At 36.0% G+C, this 27,716-nt stretch overlaps 1 long non-coding RNA gene across 1 annotated transcript; it reads right to left on the bottom strand.

The window, feature by feature from the left end:
- Nucleotides 1-11,170: 11,170 nt before the first annotated feature.
- Nucleotides 11,171-26,609, bottom strand: LOC127522198 (uncharacterized). The gene is made up of 3 exons (XR_007932534.1): nucleotides 26,330-26,609; nucleotides 21,125-21,303; nucleotides 11,171-11,439 (listed from the first exon to the last, which is right to left on the bottom strand). It is a non-coding gene; the product is annotated as an uncharacterized LOC127522198 (long non-coding RNA).
- Nucleotides 26,610-27,716: the final 1,107 nt, after the last annotated feature.

Below are 27,716 nucleotides of genomic sequence, written 5' to 3' on the forward strand. Positions count from 1 at the left end.
TGGCTGCACTGAGCCACAGGAGGACATCAACTCTGAGAGGAGGGGAGGACAGCTGAAGGAAACTTAGAGGGGTACATGAAAGACCAGAGGATTTGTGTATTTTTTTGCAGTCATTTGGAGTCTTGGAGTATTGGATCGTGTTTATTTATAAGAGAATTTTGCGGATTTGATTTGAAACAGCTTGTGTTATTGTACAGATGGCACACCCCCCTGTTCAAAGACAATATGGTACCTTCCAGATTAATGTCCTAATACTGCTGCAGCACAACAGACGGACACACCCACACTCACAGGACACATCAGTGCTGTTATTGTTAACTGAAACCAAAACTATTCCAAAACTATATACTATTTTCAGTAATTGAAATAAAGCTGAAATAAAATAAAATATAGGCCTAAATATTAGATTAAAAAAAAACCTTAAACAAAAATTAGATATATTGCCTTCACAATAAAGGAGATAAATAGGTTTAAAGTCCCCCTGAAATCAAAATTTTAGGTTTTTAGCTTTTAGAATGAATATGTTAGCCTTAATGTTATGAATAAGCTGGTGTGTTCCAAAACAATGACAAAATGCGCATTTAGGAGATATAACCATTCAAAACTTACAGTCTCTCATTTCTGCTAAAATGGATCACAGATTTTCATGACATTACCGCGGACTTCAGCTTCTCATCATATCTTTTGTCCAATCAAATGCTCCCTAGAATCTGAAGTCCCGCCCCTCCTACACTATAAACAGACGCTGAAGCTGTGGCTGAAATTGGTTATTTGTTCATACATTTACTAGTTTCTATATGGTGAATGACACATAGTTCACTATATAGAGGATAGGGATTGATTCAGACAGTGTAAATGTGCTTTCCATTGACGCGAAAGAAGTCTTTTTGACTAACGTTTTCACATTAGTCATGTGAACCGCCGCAGCGCGAGCACAGTCTGCTCTGGTCTAGAGACACGAGAGCACATAGTGGATCATATGTGCAAGTCGACTAACTGTTAGAGATTATGTGGAAAAAAATGGGTTTTACGAGCTCAACGGCTCTGGCCGAGCTGTGATCTAGGCGAAACACTATTGGCTATTTTGAAAGAAGGGGAGGAGCTTCCTGATATATCCCGCCCTGTCTTCCTGTTTCATTGGAAATTATGTCAACACTGTGAATAAAGCTGCTTGTTCCAAGGCACTTCAGTGGCCCTTTAAGTTGAAGTTGTTAAAATTACTAAAAGAAAAATAAATAAAAATACATTTAAGCTATGTAGAAAAAAATTGTGTAAAAAAGAAATAAATAAAAATGGCAAAAGCACATAAAAAATGAAAATTGAAAATATAAAAATAAAAGTTTTAAATATAAAAATTTGAAATATAAAAATTTGAAATATTTATAAATACTTTAATAATAGGCTATATAAATAATACTAAAATAATACCAGGAGGAGTGTGTGTAAGCAGCCAAAACTACAGCCATCTGAATCTTAGTGTCAAATGTTTTTAGTCTATGGCTGCGTCTGAAATCACATACTCTCTTGAGTAGGTACTTATAGGTACAAGTAATTACTTTGTGACTGCTAAAAAGTTGCATTCTATATACAAACCCGATTCCAAAAAAGTTGGTACACTGTACAAATTGTGAATAAAAAAGGAATGTAATGATGTGGAAGTTTCAAATTTCAATATTTTATTCAGAATACAACATAGATGACATATCAAATGTTTAAACTGAGAAAATGTATCATTTTAAGGGAAAAATAAGTTGATTTTAAATTTCATGGCATCAACACATCTCAAAAAAGTTGGGACAAGGCCATGTTTACCACTGTGTGGCATCCCCTATTCTTTTTATAACAGTCTGCAAACGTCTGGGGACTGAGGAGACAAGTTGCTCAAGTTTAGGAATAGGAATGTTGTCCCATTCTTGTCTAACACAGGCTTCTAGTTGCTCAACTGTCTTAGGTCTTCTTTGTCGCATCTTCCTCTTTATGATGCGCCAAATGTTTTCTATGGGTGAAAGATCTGGACTGCAGGCTGGCCATTTCAGTACCCGAATCCTTCTTCTACGCAGCCATGATGTTGTAATTGATGCAGTATGTGGTCTGGCATTGGAAAATGCAAGGTCTTCCCTGAAAGAGACGACATCTGGATGGGAGCATATGTTGTTCTAGAACTTGGATATACCTTTCAGCATTGATGGTGCCTTTCCAGATGTGTAAGCTGCCCATGCCACACGCACTCATGCAACCCCATACCATCAGAGATGCAGGCTTCTGAACTGAGCGCTGATAACAACATGGGTTGTCCTTGTCCTCTTTAGTCCGGATGACATGGCATCCCAGTTTTCCAAAAAGAACTTCAAATTTTGATTCGTCTGACCACAGAACAGATTTCCACTTTGCCACAGTCCATTTTAAATGAGCCTTGGCCCAGAGAAAACGCCTGTGCTTCTGGATCATGTTTAGATATGGCTTCTTTTTTGACCTATAGAGTTTTAGTCGGCAACGGCGAATGGCACGGTGGATTGTGTTCACCGACAATGTTTTCTGGAAGTATTCCTGAGCCCATGTTGTGATTTCCATTATTGTAGCATTCCTGTATGTGATGCAGTGCTGTCTAAGGGCCCGAAGATCACGGGCATCCAGTATGGTTTTCCGGCCTTGACCCTTACGCACAGAGATTGTTGCAGATTCTCTGAATCTTTGGATGATATTATGCACTGAAGATGATGATAACTTCAAACTCTTTGCAATTTTTCTCTGAGAAACTCCTTTCTGATATTGCTCCACTATTTTTCGCCATAACATTGGGGGAATTGGTGGTCCTCTGCCCATCTTGACTTCTGAGAGACACTGCCACTCTGAGAGGCTCTTTTTATACCCAATCATGTTGCCAATTGACCTAATAAGTTGCAAATTGGTCCTCCAGCTGTTCCTTACATGTACATTTAACTTTTCCAGCCTCTTATTGATACCTGTCCCAACTTTTTTGGAATGTGTAGCTCTCATGAAATCCAAAATGAGCCAATATTTGGCATGACATTTCAAAATGTCTCACTTTCAACATTTGATATGTTATCTATATTCTATTGTGAATAAAATATAAGTTTAGGAGATTTGTAAATTATTGCATTCCTTTTTTATTCACAATTTGTACAGTGTCCCAACTTTTTTGGAATCGGGTTTGTAGTATGAATATGTGTAGTATGAATGTAATCCGGACGTAGTACATTCGCCATGTTGTCATTATCATGTGACCTACCAGTGTCAGTTAAAGGGTTAGTTCACCCAAAAATGAAAATAATGTCATTAATTACTCACCCTCATGCCGTTCCACACCCGTAAGACCTTCGTTAATCTTCGGAACACAAATTAAGATATTTTTGTTGAAATCCGATGACTCAGTGAGGCCTCCATAGCCAGCAATGACATTTCCCCTCTCAAGATCCATTAATGTACTAAAAACATATTTAAATCAGTTCATGAGTACAGTGGTTCAATATTAATATTATAAAGCGACGAGAATATTTTTGGTGCGCCAAAAAAAAACAAAATAACGACGGATCGTGTGTCAAACCGCCAAACTGCTGAAATCACATGACTTTGGCGCTCTGAACCGCTGATTCGACACGCTGATTCATTATGCTCCAAAGCTTCCTGAAGCAGTGTTTTGAAATCGGCCTTCACTATATAAGTCGTTATTTGTTTTTTTTTGGCGCACCAAAAATATTCTCATCGCTTTATAATATTAATATTGAACCACTGTACTCACATGAACTGATTTAAATATGTTTTTAGTACATTAATGGAAATGTCATTGCTGGCTATGCAGGCCTCACTGAGCCATCAGATTTCAACAAAAATATCTTAATTTGTGTTCCGAAGATGAATGAAGGTCTTACGGGTGTGGAACGGCATGAGGGTGAGTAATAAATTACAGAATTTTCATTTTTGGGTGAACTAACCCTTTAACTCTGTCATGGCCAGTCCCAAGCCCGTCTGAGAAAGGAGGAGGGTTTTGTGTAGGGCCAGCAACCTATACCATGTAAAAGAGGCACAGCTACAGAAATGTCAACCAAAAGATCAAAAGATATCTAAGCCTTGGAAGAGGAGGGATCTCCACCATCTGCGCCTTGTGGTATAAGCAGTAAGCCACAAGGCCGACTACCCTGCTCTTAACCAAGACCATCACTATTGGGACATGGAACGTGAGGACCATGTTCGAGACAGGCAGGACTGCCCAACTTATACCAGAGATGAAAAAATATATTTCCCTGCTCGGCATTACTAGGCAAGCCCTGACCTGGAATCCTCAAGGAAAAAGGAAAAGAGGAAGGCCAAGCAACACCTGGTGCAGTGTACTTGAGGTGGATTGCAAAAAGATGGGTTACACCTGGAGTAAGATCGAGAGGAAAGCCCAAGATAGAGATGCCTGGAGAGCCCTGGTTGACAGCCTACACCCCAAAAAGGGTGGAAAGGCGAAGTAAAAGTACCAGCGTCAGTTGCGTCGCTTCACTGCCATTCACACATCCTCTTCTGTGGCCTCTTGGGATAATAAAGTGTCACTTCACATATGCACACTTCTGAATCCCGCCGGAAGTAGAAGGTCATCCGGGCACTTTTTGCCTATTCTTTTCTGTGAATTCGGACATTCTCCTTTTGTCACATACTGTTTTTCACCTACTATATAGTTGAGAAATATGCAATTTCAGATGCAGCCTATGTTTGAGTAAAAACATTGTTTTGATGACATTTTTCTGAATATAAAATAATAATGTTTTTGTCTAAATTAACCTATTTATTAACAATAAAAGCATCAGAGAGTGAATGATAGAATATATGTAGATTGTGTGTAAAAAACGACCACACAACATTTTGGATTGTTATGTTTTGGACAATGTTAAAACACATTTTAATTTAAATAGAGCTGTGAATCAGTTCAAACTTTTCTTTGAATTAAAGGCACACTATGTGGATTTTCGCCACTAGAGGTCACCTATTCAAAACAAAGGCATAGCTTGATGATGGCGAGTTTGAGCGCAGAATGTCACTGATAGGTGATGCACGGACACAGTCCATGTCCAGGTTAAAAAATTGCTTATTTCTCTGGATTTAAACATTCTTGGAAACATTTGGGATAATGTCAGCACACAAGTCAACAAAACATATAACACTGTTCTATTAGTTTTTTAGATATTTTAAGCCAAAATTGTGCCTTTAATAACATAAGCTGTTGAATTAATTCGATAAATTAATATTTTAGAAGTCAATATATTTTTTGTTTTATTAAACTGGCCAACAGTCCAAAGCAATCCATTAAGCAATGACAGTGGTAATGTGAAAACATGGTATCAAATTAAACACTGTATGTCATTCGCCAGCCTCATCCTTTACTCTTTCTCCTTCAGACATGCTAAAAGAATCTGGGCCAATTGCTTTCTAGCCAAATTCTGAAGCGCTCTATCAAATATTAAACTACACCCATGTCAATTTTTCATTTGTGGTCACGTCATCACATGCAGTGGCATGATGTGCTTAAAATCTGACCTACAAAACACTGCACCTTCCAGTGAGAGCTTAAAAATACAACACATTGTGAGGAAACTTCACCAAGACCACCATTATAGAGAGAAAAACCCATTTCCAAATCATCCTATATCTACCACAAGTTCATTTATAATTAATAAACCTGGTGCAACTAAACACGCAACAGTTTCCACTGGACAAAAACAAACAGATTCTAATTTAAGTAACAGGCCTATAACCTAATCAAGTGTGCTTAGGGTGATGATGGCAGAAATAAGAAATAAGAAATATGAAAAAGAAATAATACTGTCATCTTATCAGATGTTATTGAAACACACTTGATAACACAACGATAAATTTTCAAATTTTACTAGACATTTGTCTGAGGCTAGATGGCTTTCTAGCTCAGAATGATGCACAATTACCTAAGGTTACTCATACATGCCAAGCCAATCATTTACAGTACCACAAATATCCCTAATCTGCCTTCAGTGAAATGGTAACCATAGCAAAATGACAAATACAGTGAAACAAATAACAAAATTTAAATCTCTAATAGAATACAGGCTGTGTACAAATAGAAGTGTATGTGTTTAGATATTTAGGCTAGAAATAACAGCTGTGTTTGGGCTACAGCCCATGTAAAGAGATCAGTGCAGGTATGAGAACAAGTTTCCATGCCAAACGGATTAGAACTAAATTAGCACCATTGTAAGTCCATCAGAGCAGTCACAGAGCAATCTGTTTCCTTTTCCATCATTTTAATACTGTAAAATAAACACTGGCTGATTACACGACTGTTCAAAAGTTTGGCGATTTTTTAAATGAAAGAAGACTCTTTTGCTCACCAAGGCTGCATTTATTTGTTCAAAAATACAGGAAATACATTAATATTGTTAAATATTATTACTATTTAAAATAAGTGTTTTCTATTTGAATATGTTTTAAAATATAATTTATTTGTGTGATGTAAAGCTGAATTTTCAGCATCATTACTCCAGTCTTCAGTATCACATGATGCTTCAGAAATCATTCTAATATGCAGATTTGGTGCTCAAGAAACATTTCTTATTATCAGTATTGAAAACAGTTGTGATGCTTGATTTAATTTTGGAAACTGTGACATTTTTTTCAGGATTCTTGGATGAATAGAAAGTTCAAAAGAAGAGCAATTATTTGAAATAGAAATCTTTTCGATTCAATTCAAGTTCATATGTGTAGCACCTTTCACAATGGGCCTACATATTGTTTCTTTTGTAATGTCTTTACTGTCACTTTTGATCAGCTGAATGTGTCCTTGCTAAATATTCATTTCTATTTAAAGTATTAATTTCATAAATAAAAAAAATGACGCCAAACGGTAGTGCATATCTGAGTCCAGCAGGTATTTGTGGTCAATCACAGTTTTACGATGCCACAAAATGAATTTAATGAATGTACTATATCACAGCCATGAAACAAACTCTAATGTTTTTTTTTGTTTTTTTTTCAACACCTGTCTATGAAACCAAAACTGCAGTGACCTAAGTTTAGCCAATCTGAGCAGCAGACAGATACTGCAGTGCTGGTGTAACATCAGAGCGGTTGAATGTTTGCCAGGCCGTAGAGAGAAGCCACTGAGAACAGCAGAATGTCTCATTATCCTTAAGCAGTAAAGAGCTAATCCTCTTGATGGCATTTGCATCTGTGCTCCAAGAGGATGGGAATTGGCTGGGATTACAGTATTGCTCTCTGGCAGGGTCAACAGTGGCACTAGAGCCTGTAACTGGTACCGTGAGTGAGCTGACGTACTGGCATACATTTAATACATCATTGTATAAGATAGTATAAAGACATGTTGTTTCCCAAATTACATAGCTATCTTTTATTTGTCATTGTACTACAGACTAAATAAAAGACTGAATTCATCAATTGTGATGAGGTGACTAATGATGAAATTTTATTTTATTTGATCTCTTTTTAATATAAAAATTACCTTTAATTAACTGTTTCTTTTCACCCCTAAGCTTTCTGAAAAAGTTTAGAAATGGTTGGATTTACCAGAAATGGAAAAGCAGTAGGCTATATTAAAGGAGAAAGGTGTGGACTCACAGAAGTACTTGAGTGTCTCGTCGATCTGCTCCTGTGTAAGTCCAAGAGCGGCCTCTGGTGGCAGAAGAGGTGTGTGCAGCCAGTCGTCATGCTCGTACCCATACACATGGTCTGCCCGCAGAGTGTATTTGGGCAATTCTTCTGTAAGCAAGCTGACGATTTCCACCTCTGGCAGATCCACACTGGAGCACAGATCTGTGTGATGAACAGAAAGACAATCAATTACTTTCACAGCTCTAAATGTTCATTTAATTAGTTTATCTGAAAATATGTAATTAGTTATATAAGGTAAATGAACATTCCTTTTTGTGACGTGTAGACAAGTATGGGGTCCCATACTCAGAATTTCTGTTCTGCATTTCACCCATCCAAGTGCACATACCCGGAGCAGTAGGCAGCCATTTTGCTGCAGCATCCAGGGAGTGATTGGGGGTTTGGTGCCTTGCTCGAGGGCACCTCAGTTGTGAGTAATGAGAGTGGAAGAGAGCGCTGCTCATTCACTCCCCCCACCTACATCTCCTGCCGGTACTAAGGCTCGATCCTGCGACCTTTGAGTTTTAAGTCCGACTCTCTAACTCAGGCGTGTCCAATCCTGCTCCTGGAGGGCCACTGTCCTGCAGAGTTTAGCTCCAACCCCAGTTAAACGCACCTGAATCAGCTAATCAAGGTTTTTAGGCATACAGGAAACTTCCAGGCAGGTGTGTTGTGGTAAGTTGGAGCTAAACTCTGCAGGACAGTGGCCCTCCAAGACCAAGTTTGGACACCCCTGCTTTAACCATTAGGCCACAACTGTCCCAAATTAAAATCACACAGTGTGGACATGAAAACATCTGCAACAGAGGCCAAAACAACTCTAGCATAATGTGCTGTCTTTTTTAAGTAAAAAAAAAGGAGCAAGAATTATATGTTATAGTATGTTATTAGTATGGCTGAGATGTTTCAATCAAGAAGATCATTTAAAAATCCTATTTGAGTTCAAAAGCTATTAACAAAGCTACAGCACACACTTTTGAACTTTTAGAATAGCCCATAATTAGAAAGCAGCACACATATATGTACTTCCTTAGTCACTATGGTTTGTACCACCTTTCCTGCCTTTGTCTGCATTCTGTTCTGTTGTGGAGGTAACAAACTCATATCAGTAAATTGTAGGCAGCATGCGAACAATGTAGTACTAACTCACTTAGCACATTTAGGCTGATTTCTTTTGCAACCAATTGATGTTTTGGAAAAAAAAAAAACATTAGCATTAAGACGTGCACATTGCACATTCTAAATTATACTGTATTCCACAATGCAAATGGTGTGACAAATGAACAAGAGATGTTTTTGACATCTCGTTCTTAGCTCATTTTTTTTATTTGACTCCCAAAAGCTAAGATATTTGATACTAAATTTAAAAATGCAACATTTTTCGCAAGGTGATAACTCAATGTCACATTCAATACAACAAGGTTGTAACAACAATATAGCATAAGGAAGGGTTAGGGTAATTTTTTTTAAACGTTTATTGCTGCATAATGCAAACTGTTTGACTTGCTGATTGTAGCAATTGATTAGACAAAAAACTGTATGCAAGATGAGTTACAAGAATTTTTTTGGTCCCTGATGAGAAAAACTCAAATGTTACATGTTAAATGAATATAGGCCTACACCACGACTGCTCAAAAGTTTGGGGTCGGTAAGATTTTTAAATGTTTTAAAGAAAGTCTCTTATGCTTACCAAGGTTGCATTGTTTGTCCTAAAATACAGTAAAAACAGTAATATTCTGAAATATTATAATTTAAAGCTGCAGTCCGTAAGTTTTGCTTCTTTGTCGCCATCTCTGTTTGAAACCTGCAATTGCAGTTACAACATGTCTGCCACTTTTGTTCTGACCGACTGAGAAAAAAACACAATAAATCGCACGGCCAATGGTGATTAAATGCTTAGCTTGGATCACGTCAACCTGTGTAAATTATTATTATTGTTATACTTTGTTCTAAAATTGTTATTGTAAATTGCTATTCTGTAGCCACTCCGCAGTCTGAAGTCTTTTGTTTTTGACTATGGGTTAATCTCCAGTTGTCACTGATGATTGTCATTTGGATCTTTCTGGATTACAATCCGCCATCAAATTGATAAAGTTTAATTATTCCAGCTGCTGTGAGAAAAGGCTATAAATGAACAGTTGTCATGTCGGTATTAACAGCCGCACAAACAGTTCTTTCAATCACACAGTATCTTTATTTCTGTGTTACAAATATTCAGGTTATCACAGAAGAACTGAGATAAAAGTTTATAGTTCAGATGAAACACTAATGTCTGTTATCGATCAAAATAGAGCAAGTCAGCTTCTGAAAGAACCTTGAACGCACTGAAAATGACGCATTTATCGATTACATTGTTTCACCACCAGGTGGCGACAAGTGAGTGTTAAAAAATGTATTTGACGTTGAATCTTCATTCAACAGATTCTTTCAAATACATTGATCCATTCATCCAGTAATGAAACAAGAGTATTTATGGGCGTGTCAATGAATCATACATCCAAACAGATTTTTTTTTAAAATAATTAATTCAAATATATTTAAAATTTTAAAATAGACTGCAGCACTTAATATTTTGTCAGAACCTCTAAATTATGTTATTGCGTTTAGTTGTCATTCATAATTGTGATCTCAGTTTGAAACAAAAGTTTCTCAATTTATCCAGAATTGTGCAGCTCTAAGTGTCTTTAACACTTATTTATTTAATCTTCATATAAAATATAAGAAAGTTTTTTTACATTTTATTTTCCTTTGTTTTAAAAATTATTTGTTGTTTGCCTTAATTAAAAATGCATTGGTTAAATTCAAACATTTTTTTTTCTTCTAAAATTTTTTCAATAATTATCGATACCGATCAATATGAAACATTATATTGTGATCATTTTTTTAGCTGTATCGCCCAGCCCTACCCACCAGTACCAACCGAGTTAGAAAAAATTATTAAGTTTACCGTTGTGAATTAGGCTAAGGTAAGGAGATAGTTTTGAACACTGGCTAGTTATGTACTTGCTCAAAAATTGATTTAACCAAAAAAAGTTACTGACTGCAGCTTTAAAATAACATTTCTATTTCAATATTTTTAAAAATGTAATTTATTCCTGTGATGTCAAAGCTGAATTTTCAGCATCATTACCCTAGTCTTTAGTGTCACATGATCCTTCAGAAATCGTTCTAATATGTCGATTAATTGCTCAAGAAACATTTCTTATCATTATCAACATTGAAAAACATTGTGCTGCTTAATTTTCTTTTTTCCATGATTCTTTAATGTATAGAAAATTCAAAAGAACAGCATTTATTTGAAATAGAAATGTTTTGTAACATTACAAATGGCTTTACTGTCACTTTGGATCAATTTAATGGGTCCTTGCTGAATAAAGGTATTCATGTTCCCCAAACATTTGAACGGTAGTGTATCTGCTAATAGTACATTAGCATAATAGATGGCCCTACAGCTAACACATGCAACCTGGGAACAATTGCAGACCAACAAAACCTCTTCCTGTACCTGTGAGAGTTGAGACATCATGGAAGCCTTGCGCTGGCAGAGGATCCTCCCTCAGGTTCCCAGGAGTGAGGCAAATCTCCTGGGCGAGGGTCCTGCATCCCTCTCCCCGCTCTCCTGGGGGCTCCAGGGAGGGCTGAGGGGGGTGTGCAGGAGGAGAAGAGGCAGAATCGAGGGAGTGAGACAGTGTGACTGGCCTGCTGGGGTTCAGGGTGATGGGTGCTTGAGGCCTTCAACAGACTGATGTGCTGCCTCTACTGGATCAGAGAATGGGTGACAGACACACGTCCTCATGTGACCTGATGGAGACAGACAAAAAGAGAAAGATGTACACTGATATTAACAAACTGATTATAAGAAAAGAGCTTTTTTTGCGTATTAAAGACTCCCCTATCAGTATCTAGTTAAATGAAAAGGCATATGAAAACATTGATGCTTAGAGCACAGATCATGTTCACTGAAAGCAGGCCATTGATTGTATTGATGTGAAACTGGATAGGCCCTCACGTAACTACAGCAGTGTTACTTTCAGCTTGATGTCTCACAGTGAAAATGTCTATCAGATCCAATATCAAATTACATGACACACTTTTAAATAATTCAGCTGGTGGCATATAAAATCATTTGTGACTTTTTTCGAGTCATGACGTTCTAAAGCAAAGACCTTGTGGTGAGAATATATCACACGCTTAATCAGAAATTTTGGTAAAGGATGTGTTATGACAATATAATGTATTATTATGCTAAAATATGATTGAACCAATAACAATACTCCAGCAGAGTAAAGCTGGTTGGCAGTTGGTTATTGTTTTTACTGTTTTATCAGACAAGTTTTACAGAACATCCAAAAGGAATGTAGGAATGAATTGGAGATATTTGTGAACAGTGAACAAATGTTTTGCAAAATGTACATTAATACAATTAATTGTGCAATAAGTTGTCAAATTGCCAAGCATTTTTATCTGCCACTTTTCTGCAAAGAAATTGTTAAATAACACAAAAACTTGACATAAAAGAAAAACTGCACTAAAAAGAAATTATGAATCAGATCTGGACAAACACAGTTAATGAAAACAGAGAAGCCTCATTTAAAAGTGCTTATAACTGAATCAGTATAGCATTCTAACATACTACCAGTGTACACATGCTTTTAGTATATATGTTGTATTAGGGTGACCAGATTTCTCATGGTGGAATACAGGACGGGTGAGCAAGGGGTGGGCAATATGACCATGATAAAAATTTCTTATATATATATATATATATATATATAGAGAGAGAGAGAGAGAGAGATTTACAAACAAATTACAAAAAATACGAAAGAGATACAAATGAAATAAACTTGTTTTTCAGATACAGTAGGCTTATTTACCATGTATACATTTATTAATAAATAAAATAAAATATTTTGTTGTTTTATTAACATTAATGACAAATATTTAATTAGGCTACTGGCCCTTTAAGACCGAATGCATGGATGTAATATACTGACACATATCCTGTTTTCACCCACCTACGTCCACTTAAGCCATAACCGACTATATTTGTGTGCGATACTGCACACAATGGACATTTTGACAACTATGTGTGCATTTGACAATTCAGGCGCAAGGAGAACTGATTGAGCGCTGTCTGAGAGAACTGGGATCGCGCGCAAGGAAAGAGAGAGCGCAAGAGAGAGAGAGCGCTTCTGGTCTGTGTCATTCAGCGCGATTCTGCATATCCCGCCTTCACTAATCAATAATGAATTGTGATTGGATGGTAATTTTGTTTTATGACGAATTGATTGGACTGTTTTTGCGTGACAGAACACTACTACTACTCGTTCTATGATCACCCAGTTGTAACGAAATTTTAGGAAAGATGAAATACGGGACAAAACATGATTTTTCTTAATAAGTCGGGACACTAAAAATAGAGCTGAAAAACGGGACATCTGGTCACCCTGTGTTATATACTATACAGAATAAGCAAATTTTATATATGCATAGGGAACCCAAATGACCTAGATTACAATTGGAAAACTGTGGCACGTTCTATACAATACTGTTTCCCACAAAGCAACAAGAGCAACAAATAAACCGGAAAGGTTTTTGACATCTCATTCTAGGCTCATTTTTTGATTTGACTCCCGAAAGTAAAGGTATTTGATACAAAACTGAATATGCTTACCAAGGCAGCATTATTTGATCTAAAATACAGTAAAAAAGAGTTTTTACTCGATTACTCCAGCCTTTGGTGTCACATGATCCTTCAGAATTCAATCTAATATGCTGATCTATTGCTCAAGAAACATTTCTTATTATATTATCAATGTTGAAAAATTTTGTGCTGCTTAATTTTCTTTTTCCACAATTCTTTAATATATAGAAAGTTCAAAAGAACAGCATTTATTTGAAATAGAAATGTTTTGTAACATTATAAATGGCTTTACTGTCACTTTTGATCAATTTAATGGCTCCTTGCTGAAGAAATGTATCCAATAATATTTATTAGAGATCTGAAACAACAAGAATTATAATACTGCTTTTAAGCTTTATAGGTACATTGTTTCATTATTACAAATGCCCCATTTTGCAGTATTTTTGTATAATTTCTGTAAATTGTCCATAAAACTGTCCAAACACACAGATCCTCCATAGACTGGAAACCATTTAGCATTTTAGCACTTCCTGTTCCATCATCCTGAAGTCAATGGGTTTTTTAAATGCGTTTTTGAATGCCTAAAAAAAGGTCTGTGGTTAACACAAACTCAAGATATTTTCATGTTTTATTCTACGACACAAAATACATCAGTAATACCCTCTTGTGGATTTTTTAAAGCTTTTACTTTAAAACGCCTGTTGCTAGCATGTGGCTTAATGGGACTACAGATTGTCTGGGACATTAAACGTCACCAGCCAAAATGGTCAGCTCATATACTCATATAGTTCACGTTCACAGTTTAGCTTTTTACTTTTGGCAATTGTATTAAGACTTCAAAATTTAAAAAAAAGTTGTGTTAATTTATGAAGCTCATCATTATGAACAAAACATGTAAGAATCATAAACTTTTGTTGGTCATGGAGCTTATTTTCTGCAATAATTCAAAAGCCAGTGTAGGGAACCATGCTGTATACAAACTTTGCATTCCAAAATAAATTTGAACACTATATTTGTTGTTGATTTTTAAATATTGACCGAGATCTTAAGTCACTCCCACTTTTAGCCAGAGATTACGGACAAACTCAAGGTGACTGTACACAATACTGGACTCACTGCCAACCAAACTCGTGCTGGAGGTGCCTACGTGTGTCCTTTCACATAGCCTCTAGGGCTCTCCTCTTCTCAGAGAAAGAGGGAGGCCAAAAGAGAGAGAGAGAGTGATAAAACAAGAGAAAGTGGGAGAGAAAGACAGGAGGAACAAAGAAAGTCTTTTTTCAGCCTATCAGAACGGACACACTTGAATTACAGCTTAAGTTAGGGGGAGGGGCAAGTTCAATGTTCAAAAAGCATGTGTTTGGCTAAAAGCAGCATGCACTCTGAACCGGCTGTCTCCTAGGAGACCTGAGGACTGTAAACGTGCAGCTTGGTCACATGATGCATCTGTCAGAGGGCTTTTATGGGCAATTAAGGGCTCATGCAAACACGTACACACGGACGTCTATATGCATGTATTTCTGTTTCTGTTCCACTGAATACCAATGATTAAGTTTTTAAAAGTTTACAACATTGCCAAAGTTTGCTTCCATGAGTCCCTACAATATCCATGTTCACTCTTACTAATCTAGTAATTATAAATCACATTGTAACCCACACAAAGAACACATTATCACTCATTCGAATTAGTCCTGAGATAAACAGTTATTACAAGGATAATCACTATTTGACATTAAGCTCAATCCACTTTTCTTTGTTTTTTGCTCACTCTGCAGGATATACTTTAATAGTAACTAACAAAACATTTCTTTCCCTCAAAATAAGTGCTATGCTAAAATCAAACAACTTTCCTACAATCTGCTCAGTGAGAATCAGCCATTTGGGGAATATACGTGCAGTTCAAAGAGAAAATTATCATTTGTACAGTTTTTCCTGATAAACACTGTCAAGGTTAATGCAATTGTCCTATTCTCTCTCACCTTGATAAAATATTAGTTGACCAATATGAGTTTTTAAATGGTCGATGCCAAAATATCTTGAGGTGGCAGACACTCAATATAATGCCAGAATTAATATAATGCAACTTAATGATAGAAAATGAGGCATAGACAACTTTAAAAACAATAAAAAATATAATAAAAATATAATTAAAGGGTTAGTTGACCCCAAAATTAAATTGATGTCATTAATTACTAATTACATTAGTTACAAACCCGTAAGACCTTTGTTCATCTCTGGAACACAAAGGGATAGCTCACACAAAAATGAAAATTCTGTCGTTTATTACTCATCCTCATGCCGTTCCACACCCGTAAGACCTTCATTCATCTTCGGAACACAAATTAAGATATTTTTGTTGAAATCCAATGGCTCAGTGAAGCCTTCATAGCCAGCAATGACATTTCCTCTCTCAAGATCCATTAATGTACTAAAAACATATTTAAACCAGTTCATGTGAGTACAGTGGTTCAATATTAATATTATAAAGCGACGAGAATACTTTTTGGTGAGCCACAAAAAACAAAATAACGACTTATATAGTGATGGCTGATTTCAAAACACTGCTTCCTGAAGCTTCGGAGCATTATGAATCAGCGTGTTGAATCAGCAGTTAGGAGCGCCAAAGTCACGTGATTTCAGCAGTTTGGCGGTTTGACATGCGATCCGAATCATGATTCGACACGCTGATTCATAACGCTCCGAAGCTTCCTGAAGCAGTGTTTTGAAATCAGCCATCACTATATAAGTCGTTATTTTGTTTTTTTGGTGCACCAAAAATATTCTTGTCGCTTTATAATATTAATATTGAACCACATGAACGCACATGAACTGATTTAAATATGTTTTTAGTACATTAATGGATCTTGAGAGAGGAAATGTCATTGCTGGCTATGCAGGCCTCACTGAGCCATCGGATTTCAACAAAAAATATCTTAATTTGTGTTCCGAAGGTGAATGAAGGTCTTACGGGTGTGGAACGGCATGAGGGTGAGTAATAAATGACATTATTTTCATTTTTGGGTGAACTAACCCTTTAAAGGTTGAACTACTGTAGTCAACGTTGACAATTTTAACAATGTCTTTAATACCTTTTTGGACCTTGAATGACAGAAATTACGTTGCTTTCTATAGGATAAAAAAACCTCTCGGATTTCATCAAAAAGATCTTAATTTGTGTTCTGAAGATGAACGAAGGTCTTATGGGTTTGGAACGACACAAGGGTGAGTACTTAATGACAGAAATTTAATTTTTGGGTGTACTAACCCTTTAATAATAACATTTATATCTTCTCTGGGTACCTTGTGCCATTATTATAAGTGCCTTGACAATAATGTTTTAGTGTATTTTGGAATAATTTCTCAAAAATTCTCTTTAAAATTATACAGCTATACAACAATTACATGAGAAAAGAGAAAAACTAATCTGGTAATATATCAGATGGCAACAGCTGCTAAAAGCAGATGAAAATATTTGAAAACTGCACGTGATTTATGCATTGAAAAGGCTATTGATATTTTGGAAGTGACATAAGGGAGAACTAACTAACTCTTTGAAATATACTGAGGCATGAGAATCAACGCCAAACATCTCAAAATAGTCAAATATCCACAAATTATCTACATATATCAACTAGCCTGGCTCATATATCAGTCTATCAGAAAGATCCATATCTCTATAACAAACAATCAGTACCAAGAAAACACATCAAGAAAAACAAGGAAGCATAAGCTCAATTTCTGTAAAATACTGTCAGTTACAAGAATCTTTTTTCTCTAGTCAGATTAAGTAGGTTGATTGCTGGCAATAAACCATGACATTTCAGACCAACAAAGGTGTGGTTGGATACAGCTATAAATGAGAACAATAAGGCAGACTGCATAATCAAAATCAGATTAAATAATGATTTTTGAAGATATCTCCTTCAAGAACTATGCTTCAGCCCTCTTTCATCATGCAGAGATGCAGAACATTGAAAATGCATGAGGAATCATCCATTACCTTCTGCCTGATGATCCAAAATCTTTAAATAAGAACAGCCAATTTCATTTTTCAAACACGTCTGTACAGTCTGAAGTCATGTAGCCATGATGTCGGCTCTCAACAGCAAGATCAGGCTCAAAACTCTGTCTCTGACCAACAGGTGATAGATAAGTTCCTCGTATCACTGATGTATCTGATTATGTTTGCCGACTACAAACAATCCCCATTGCCTACGAGTAGTCCTGCACACACTCTCTCTGACTTAAAAGAGCAAATAAATCATAAAGGTACAAACAACCTGTTATTCTGATCTGAATGAATAAGATTATGAGCTCAATCTACAGTAAATGCAACTCTGATGCAATAAGCACTATTGTGGAAACCTGTTTTGCAGTATTGTTGTATTTTGGTAGGGTCAAAAATATGAAAATTCTGATACCTTCTGTTGTTTCAAACCAAATGCAAATTCATGTCTGTACTTTAGAAGGAGCGGCTCAAACAAAACTTTCAGCTGGATGCAGGAGAAGAAGGTTCAACACTCTTACTTTAGCAATAAAAACAAAATATGAAACACAAATGTGATGTTTATCTAAATTTGCCTTTGTTAATTACTATGGTTGAATCGGATCATTGAAGGTCAGCAGCAAAGACATTGATTAACAAAGTGAGATTAAATACATAAAGTACATTTGTGTAATTTAACATTAATTTATTGCAGGTTTGCGTAATATTCTATACTTTATTAATTTTGAGGGATACTGAATGTTTTTGTGCAAGTGAGATGAGTAACGCCTGCTCACTTTTAGTCTAGAACTTCAATAACCGTCATGTTCACACAGCGCACACAACATTAAAACTAATGCATTACTTTACTAGTTACTTGCATTATTTACTAGTTACGCGATGCATCACGAAATGATTCTGTATCGATTCTGATATTTTCCAAATGCGATTATCTTTCAAAAATCGAATCTGAGCTTAGTTTTTAACAGCAGATGGCACTGCATGCTTTAGAAACAGCTGTACTCTTGCTTCCTTCCAATTCCTTACACACACCACTTCAACTTCTTTTAAAATAATCATTCATAAAGTCTGAAAAGGTTGAAGCGAATTACAAGGTTGTTTGCAGTGGGCTGTTTACATTAATCTCACGTCAAAAAGCATTCTGGGGTTTAAGTACATTCTCAGACTCAGCCGAATGCACAAATGCTCTTCTTCATGAGTATTTGAGCATGCAGTTAAAAAGTAGCCTAGAGCACCATTTGTTGTTAAAAACTAAGCTCAGAATGGATTCAAGAGAGAATCGCGATGCATTCAGAAAAGCTCAGAATCGATCCAAGAATTGAGAAGCATCGATTTATTGTCGCACCCCCAACACTGGAGAATATAGGTTTGGAAAGATAAGAGGACGAGTAAATAATGACATAGTTTTTCCTGTAAACTGTTCCTTTAAGGCTCAATTAAGGGTTCAATGGAAACAGTTGTAATATATATTCAAGGCCATATGACACTTTAGGACAACAATAAGTTAAATATGTACAAAGACAATGTTAATCCAAAAAAGAGAACCGACAATCACAGTTAAGTTTATTTGCTTGAAACCGAATACTGACTCTCCACACTGACTATGAACTCCAACTAAAGACTAAATGGCTCATAAATCATAAATATGACATCATCTCTATCTATCCAGCCCCTCCCTTTCTCTCTGACAGGTGGTTTGTTCAGGTTTTTACCTCAATGTAAATCACACCAAACAAAGAGTGGACTGGGCGTGAGTTACACATTAACCTGAGGACATGAATAATAAAAAACTTCCTAACTGTTTGAACTGATGAACTTTTCTGAACTCTGCAAATAAAACGTGTAAATTATGGGTAATTAAAGTTCTTCCTTGAAACGTTTTTTTTTAGTAGCACAAAGAAGAAAATGTGATGTGTGCCAGTAAACTGGGCAGGGATCTAAGATTAAGAGGTCTAGGTTATGCTCATTCAAATGACATCAGTGCATATAAAGGTGATCAGCTGATCACTACGATGTCTCTTACTGTTTCCTACAAGCAAAAACAAAAGATAAATAAATATAATAACATCTGCTTTCAGTGCATTCAGATAAACCAAGCTAGCTATACTGGATAACTTCTACTGCTATATTTCACTTCTTCATCAAATAAGAAATCTTCTTTAACCTGACTAAATCATATACTACTGTTCAAATGATTAGGGTAAGAATTTTTAATGTTTTTGAAAGAAGTCTCTTATGCTCACCATGGCTCCATTTATTTGATCAGAAATACAATAGAAACAGTAATATTGTGAAATATTTAAAATAACAATTTTCTATTTTAATATATTTTAAAATGTAATTTATTCCTGTGATTGCAAAGCTAAATCTTCAGCATCATTACTCCAGTCTTCAGTGTCACATGATCCTTCAGAAATCAAATATAAGCTGATTTGGTGCTCAAGAATTATTTCTTGTTATTATCAATGTTGAAAACAGATTCTTTGATAAAGAGAAGGTTCAAAAGAACAGCATTTGTTAAAAAAAAATAACAATGCAAAAGTCTTTACTGCCACTTTTGCATCCTTGCTGAAAAAAGGTATTAATTTCAAAATCTACTCCTGCTGACTCCAAACCTTTGGGCAGTAATGTAATCACAAGATACCACTTGTCACATTGAACAAAGGCCCTTGGTACTCTGTACTCATTCAAGTATCCAACTTTTTGTAAAACATTTTCTATATGACACAAACAAAGTGCAAACATAGATAGAGCAAACATAAACGTCAGTACACTGCATAAAGCGTATATAAAACTATATTGATAGCAATGTATGCACATTTTGACACACTGTAGTAAATTACTACTTTTAGGCCCTTTGAGTCCAAATTTGTCCAAATATCCAGTCATTTTAGTTGGAGGTCATAGGAAAGCTGACAGAGATTGTCAGTCTCTCCAGCCCTTATATTCTTTGTGAAGACACAATTATTCATAACCCACTGGCACAGCCTCTCATTAAAGCACTGAAAAAACAGCAAGTTTGTAAAATAAGAATTTACATGATTAAAAAGATTTATACATCTAAATCAGAATAAGCAAGAGTTAAAGGGATAGGTTCATCAAAAAAAGAAAAAAAGAAAGAAAATTCTGTCATCATTTACTCACCCTAATGTCATTTCAAAACTGTATGACTTTTTATTTCTTCTGTAGAACATACAAGAATATATTTTGAGAAGTGTTTTTTTCATTCATACAAGGGAAATCAATGAGCACCAATACTGTTTGGTTACCAGTAGTCTTCTTTTTGTGTATTGCAGAAGAAAAAAGAGTCATAGAGGTTTGGACCAACATGAGGTTATGACAGATTTTGGGGGAACTAGGCCTAGAAATAAGACTACACATCTAAGCCCCATTCTTGAAGTATCTTTGGATCAGAGTCCGAAATATATGTTATGCTAACCCTCCCTTATTACACAATTAGCTATGTTGTGACATAATAATGTGCAAATCCCTTAGCTATATATTATATATTATGTTATATGGTATTTAGAAGTCCTTAAATACATATTTGTAATTATATGTATTGTATGTCTTTATATCACATTTCACTGCAGCACTGTTAAACACCAGATGACAACACACTCACTTCCTGTCTCTTTTTAATTTAGGTTGGAACAATGGTTGGAAACCAAAACAAACTGCACCTAAGATGTCATGTCCACCTGTGTCATATCCCATAAACATCTACAGTAACACAGCAGCAGGCTGAAGCACAACTGAGGGTCCCGTAATAGGATATAAGGACAGCTGAGAGCTACAACTGAGAATCAGACACATAAAAGAAGTCTAGAGCTACTTACAGCAACTGATAGATGATCTCTGCATTGGGTGAAAGCAGAGCCGACTCTCTGGGGGTGACAGACGATCGGTCACACACTGGAGCCTGTGTCTTTCTTGAAATTGTCCTTTACACCTGCTCAAGGTTGCCCTGTCTTGTTCTGCTCACTCTATCGACTGGCCCGGGCACTGAGAACACTTTCTGAACGGGGCGATAGGGAGGGTGGAGTAAGAGGAGTGGGTGGGAGCAAAAGAGAGAGAGAATAAAGAGAGGCAATCTGTGAGCCGGCACTCTGCAGCTCATACAGCTAAAAGCAGTTTCACCACTGCCAGATCAATTTAATCAATTCATGGAACCAACAGATTTGCTGATTAATTTAACCTAATCATTTACACTCATGAATGATTTGTGGACACCTTTGATTGTTGTTAAATCGATTATTAAATTGAAATGCTTCATTAATTTGATCATATTACTCACTGATGACTGAATCACTCATTTATATGTGTCAGTGATTTCCAATAATGACAAGTATCATGATACGGCTATATGTGGCACAATGTGACACTTTCATAACATAGAATCTTTAACTTCTATCAGTTTTATGTTCCAGGGGTTGTTATTTATTTAAACTTAAAGGGGTCATGACATGAGAAATCAAATTGGCCTTGATCTTATGACATATAAGAGGTCTTTGTACCATTAAAACATCCTGCAATTTTCTGTAAAACATTTTCAGCTGGTTAAACTTAGAAATGAAAGTTCAAAAATGTGAGTTAACTCAACTAAACATAAGTTAACTCAACTTGAAGATAACCTTTGTTTCAACTCACAAATAGTCAAGACAATGCATTAAGTTTAAATTTTAACTTAGAGTAATGTGTTGTCTTGACTATTTTTGAGTTGAAACAAAGGTTATCTTCAAGTTGAGTTAACTCACATTTTTAAGGCAGCAGGTGAACTTTCATTTTTAAGTTTAACCAGCTGAAAATGTTTTACAGTGAAAACGTTATAAACAAAACATTTAATCAAAACGACTCATTTGGATATTGTGGGATATGTGACATCACACGGGTAAATACATTTGCATTTGACTGCTTCCAGAACAAGATATCATCGAACAATTTTACATCATCTCACCATAGACCCCGCCATTTGGCGTTCAGTCACTTAAAGGGATAGTTCACCCAAAATGAAAATTCTGTCATCCTTTACTCACCCTCAAGTTGTTTCTTTGTTTTGCTGTACACAAAGGAAGATATTATAATGTCAGTAACCAAGCAAATCTCACCCCCCCATTGACTATCATAGTATTTTATTTCCTACTATAGTAGTAAATGGGGGGCGAGATCTACTTGGTTACAAACATTCTTCCAAATATCTTCCTTTATGTACAGCAGAACAAAGAAATGTATATAGGTTTGGAACAACTTGAGGGTGAGTAAATGATGACAGAAGTTTCATTTTTGGGTGAACTATGCCTTTAACGGCTGACACTTGCCTATACCACGTCAAAAGCAAATAGGTTAGAACCCATTATAATCACTGATACTGAGTGTGTTTACACGCACCCTCATAATGTGATTATGATGGGATTTTGGCAATATTGCGATTAAACTTTACCTCATGTAATCGCAATACTTTGATCAAACTAATGTGATTAAGCTTATAATCGCAGTAACCATACTCGCATTAAACTATGCATTAAATATATTGTTTTGTGTTTTGTGGTGTCAAGAAGACAGTGACAGTAAAAGCATGACTGATTATTAGAATTAAAGGATTAGTTCATTTAAGAATTAAAATTTCCTGGTAATTTACTGACCCCCATGTCATCCAAGATGTTGATGTCTTTCTTTCTTCAGTCCAACAGAAATTATGGTTTTTGAGGAAAACATTCCAGGATTTTTCTCCATATAGCGGACTTCAACAGCTACCAACGGGTTGAAGGTCCAAATGTCAGTTTCAGTGCAGCTTTGAAGGATCCTACATGACCCCAGACGAGTAATAAGGGTCTTATCTAATGAAACAATCTGTCATTTTCCAAAAAAAAAAAAAAAGTATATACTTTTTAACCACAAATGCACATATTGCACTAGCTCTGTGATACGCCACACATTACATCGGAAAGGTCACACGTGACGTAGGCGGAAGTACCGCGGTACGGCAAAAAACTCCATCTCATTTTCTCCTCCAACTTCAAAATCATCCAACATCGTTGTTTTACCTTTTTTTTGTAAAGGCCTTTGACTTAGTCTTTGCACGTTCACTTTGTAGAACACTCCCTTGGTTCTTCCGCCTATACGTGACCTTTCCAACATGATAATGTAATGCAAGCTAGTGCAAGATGAGCATTTGAGGTTAAAAAGTTTATAATTTTTTTTTTTAGAAAATGACTGATTGTTTCGCTAGATAAGACCCTTTTTCCTCGTCTGGGATTGTGTAGAGCCCTTTGAAGCTGCATTTAAATCAGAATTTTTGATCTTTAACCCGCTGGTAGCCGATGAAGTCCTGGAATGTTTTCCTCAAAAACTTTAATTTATTTTTGACTGAAGAAAGAAAAACATTAACATCTTGGATGACATGGGGGGTGAGTAAATTATCAGGAAATTTGAATTCTGAATTGAACTAATCCTTTAATGTCAACATGAGAATATTTTTATTGTGTGTATTTAGAATACATAAAATACTACCTATGAAAAAGTCTTTTTTTTTTTAAATGTTTAAAATGGCACTTTTAACTCAAAATGAATTTTGATATAAATCAATATAACATATGTTTGTGATTTGTGATGACATTGACAAAAGTTTAGAAGTTTTGAACATTTTTTTAAAAAAAGTGTCTGCCAGAAATGCCAATAGTTGAAACACTACCACACTTACGTTCATGAAATCTATTACTAATTCCATTCATAAATTGTTTAATTCAGAGCCAAAATACTGAATTAAAAAATAAAGTGTTTCGCTACAACAGCTGACTGGAACACAGACAGGAGCGAGAAAAAATGTTCAAAGAAAGTTACTGGACATTGATAAGTTAAGAACAAATATTTTGAGTAATTTTGTATTGTTCACATGATATCAGGACAGCTCAGGATATGATTTTCAAAATAACAACTACTAGCTACTCAAAATAGGAGTACAGTTCATATTTCTCCTCATTATAATGTTTTCCATGAATCCAGAATTGGACTCTACCCTCTGAGTCACCACTTATTTTAACATCATCCTGGAAATACTGTCTATGTCCCTGTTCCTTTTAGTCCACAACAATAGGAGCACAAACACAAACTACAGAGTTCTCTGTTTTGCATTTGATGGCAAAGGCTTTATTTAGTTGAGCAGGACTGACCACACACAGCAAATCAGAGAACAGGTGCAGACAGGCTTGGAGAGCTGATGATAAATCTCATGCTGCATTTAAATGAATCCATTCAGGGGCCATTCAGAGAACAATGGCCATGTTTACAAGCACATTTTTTAATTAAAGTCCACATTCTGGTTACAACTATATTCCAGTTCAATTTGCATGCCTGATTTATGATACTTTCATTTGTATGTGTGATATTAGAGTTGATATTCTGAAAAAGGTGTTTACATGGGGAAAAAATTTGATTATGACAGGCATAGGTCACCGTGATTTTGCCAAGTAAGACATGTTCCTGGATCAACATCTTTGTTGATCCTGGAACAACATTCCAAGCAACCAATCAGATTTTAGGGACAAGTTTACCGTTTATGTCAAGTTTAGGCTTGCAACCAGGGTTAGGTGCTTCTACATCAATGTTATTCACCTATCATTCCCCTCTGATTTTAGGGATAATTTATGGGTAGGATTAGGTTTAGGGGTAGGAATAGGGTTAAGACTAAATTTTCAGACTGGAATGTTGTTCCAGGATCAACAAAATATGTTGATCCAGGAACATGTTTTACTTGGCAAAATCACGGTGACCGACAGGCATATGCCAGGTGTCTTATTCAGATTTCCAGAAAATATAAAACTAGAAAAAAAATAAGGTGTTTTACATTATGCAAACATAATAAGAATATGACCCAAATTCTCATGAATACTTTTGTGCATGTAAAGCCAGTCAATGAATCTGTTCAGGGTGTGTCTACATCTATCGGTTGCTGTGTGTCATTTCAGTGGGAAAAGCCAGTCCTAAACTCAGGGTAAAGTCCATTTCAAACAAAGCACACTGTGTAAAGGGATCAAAAAACCATTAGCCTAGAAATATATGTCAGGTGAAAAAATATTCCACCCACATTCATGTTCATAATTTCCACATATTTTATTCCAGTTGATTAATAATGAGATTCACAGAGCAAATACATTACTTTAATGTCTTCCCAGCAAACTGGAAACATTCTCAGAACTTTGACTAACATTCTGGCAAGGTTCTCTCAAAGTTATGAAAAAACATCATTCAAGGTCTTTCAAAGTAATCTGGGTTTTAATAATGTTACCAAACATTATTAATACATCATTCATGGGACATTTTTTTTTCTGAAACGGTTTAGTTGGATGACCATCTAACATACTTAAATGTTACTTGTTTCTGAATGTTCAGAGAATACTCAAAAGTAACGATCCCCTCATTTTTTTTGCAAGATAATAAAATGAAATGTTCCCTTAACCTTCGTGTAGCTGTATAAACAATACATAACTACAGTACTCTTAGTCCCACCTTCAAAATGACGTCATTGTAAGCAACATTTCTACCTTACTCTTAATTTTTTTGTAGGGGCTCAGAACCGGGCTAAAGGGGAACGTGGACACTGGCACATATTCACAACTGCAAGCTGCCATTGTGGATGGCACCGGTCAGAAATGCTTTATGTGTCAATTCATTACAAGTTTACTCAATTAAAAAGCGCACTGAGGAAACAGAAAACACTTTTTCTAGTCCATAACTTAACAAAAACTTTTGTAATGAGGAAGTTCAGAAGACGGGGAGAAGAGTTTTTTTAAAGAGTGGAAAAAATCACATAACTTATACTGCATTAACTGCAAAGGCACGTTGAATCCTGCTAACCGTTATAAACAACAACACAATCAAGTGAACTGTAGTGTTAGATATTTGTAATCAAATGCATGAGTAGAGATGAAAAGTCCCACCCTGCCAAACGAGAACAGTCTCCTCTCTGTCCAACTTACTCGTTTCACGAATCAGCAGCCAAGTAGTTCATTCTGTTGACAGTTAATTTATAAATGCGCGAAACTTACTTTATCTTGTTTGTCCTCCTTTGTCCATGTATCGCTCATGTTTTTGGCCCAGGGTGAAGTCTGTCGGAAGCGCCTCGGGCTGTCAAGAGCCTCTGGGCAGATCCGCTGTGACTGTGAGCGCGCTGTGAGCTCGAGCTCCATCAGAGGTCGCTCCATCACTGAGGAATGCTCAGCTGTTCATCTAAAAACAGTGCATCAGATGTGCTGTCAGGAGATCCATTTAAGTGGATTGAAATCTTTACGTGGGTTTCTGCGTTAAAGGGTATAAAAAAAAAAAAAATCAGTTAAAAGTAGACCATTTTTACCATTCATCTCAATGACATAAAGAGACCTAATTTAGGGACACCGGGGATGGAAGTAACACTTTTTCTGTGAGTATCAGTAACTTAGTGGTTGTTTGTGCAAGATCTCTTCATCTTTGATACACAGTAGTAGCCACATTTGCCTACTATGGCCTATTTAAAACTCACTTGGACGTGTACTACACAATCACAGATTATGTGAGTTAATGTCAAATACAAAGAGTTCCGTTGTTACAATCTACCTCACTACATGGGTGAGCTGTAACACTAGCTGGGGATAGATGTAAGACTGAGATAATTTGCTGAAATAAAATCCACACTATATAATTTATCCAAGAACTTTATTGAAGAACAAAAAATAATATATATATTTTTTTTAATAAAGTGGGCAATTTAAGTAAGCAATAAGGTACGAGAGGCTGTGCTGTATCGTAAATAGGCCTAAATTACGGCTGAAGGGCGTTGTTAGGCATGACACAAAGCCCCCAATGAACAATATTAATTGAGAACATACAATTTACGTTGCTAAGAGTGGTTGCTAAGGGTGTTGTGTAGTGATACACAGAACCGTTGGGTGAAGCGGTCATAGCCTTGTTTTATCGTGAATAAAACACAGCTATTGACCAATCAGAATCAAGGACAGGAACTATCAATTTTATAAAGTGACAAATAAAACATTATATTGTATTTTTTAGGACTTTACATTCAGCACAAAACAAGTGCCGTGTGTGTTGTGTGTGTACTGTATTCCTTTCACATAAGGGTTCAGTCATATGTTTCTATCCACTTATTTTTATGTGAATTTTGGGATATTACTAAAAAAAAAAGGCTGGATGGAAACATCAGGATGCACATAAATTTAAAAAAAATTGTACAAAAAAAACTTAGGCCTATGTGCTCAATTGAGGTGGATTTTTTTTATCCGATAAGATAAAATGCACATAAACTAAGATGGAAATGCATTTACCAAATAAATCCATTGATGCGTAACAAAAGCTCATGTGACTTTGCCCTAACAGAGGATATGATAGATAATGGACTCACTGGAATCATCATAAGGGGTTGATTGTAACTTTTTTAATGAA

The sequence above is a fragment of the Ctenopharyngodon idella genome, chromosome 11 (genome assembly GCF_019924925.1).
Source record: "Ctenopharyngodon idella isolate HZGC_01 chromosome 11, HZGC01, whole genome shotgun sequence".
Classification (NCBI taxonomy): Eukaryota; Metazoa; Chordata; class Actinopteri; order Cypriniformes; family Xenocyprididae; genus Ctenopharyngodon; species Ctenopharyngodon idella.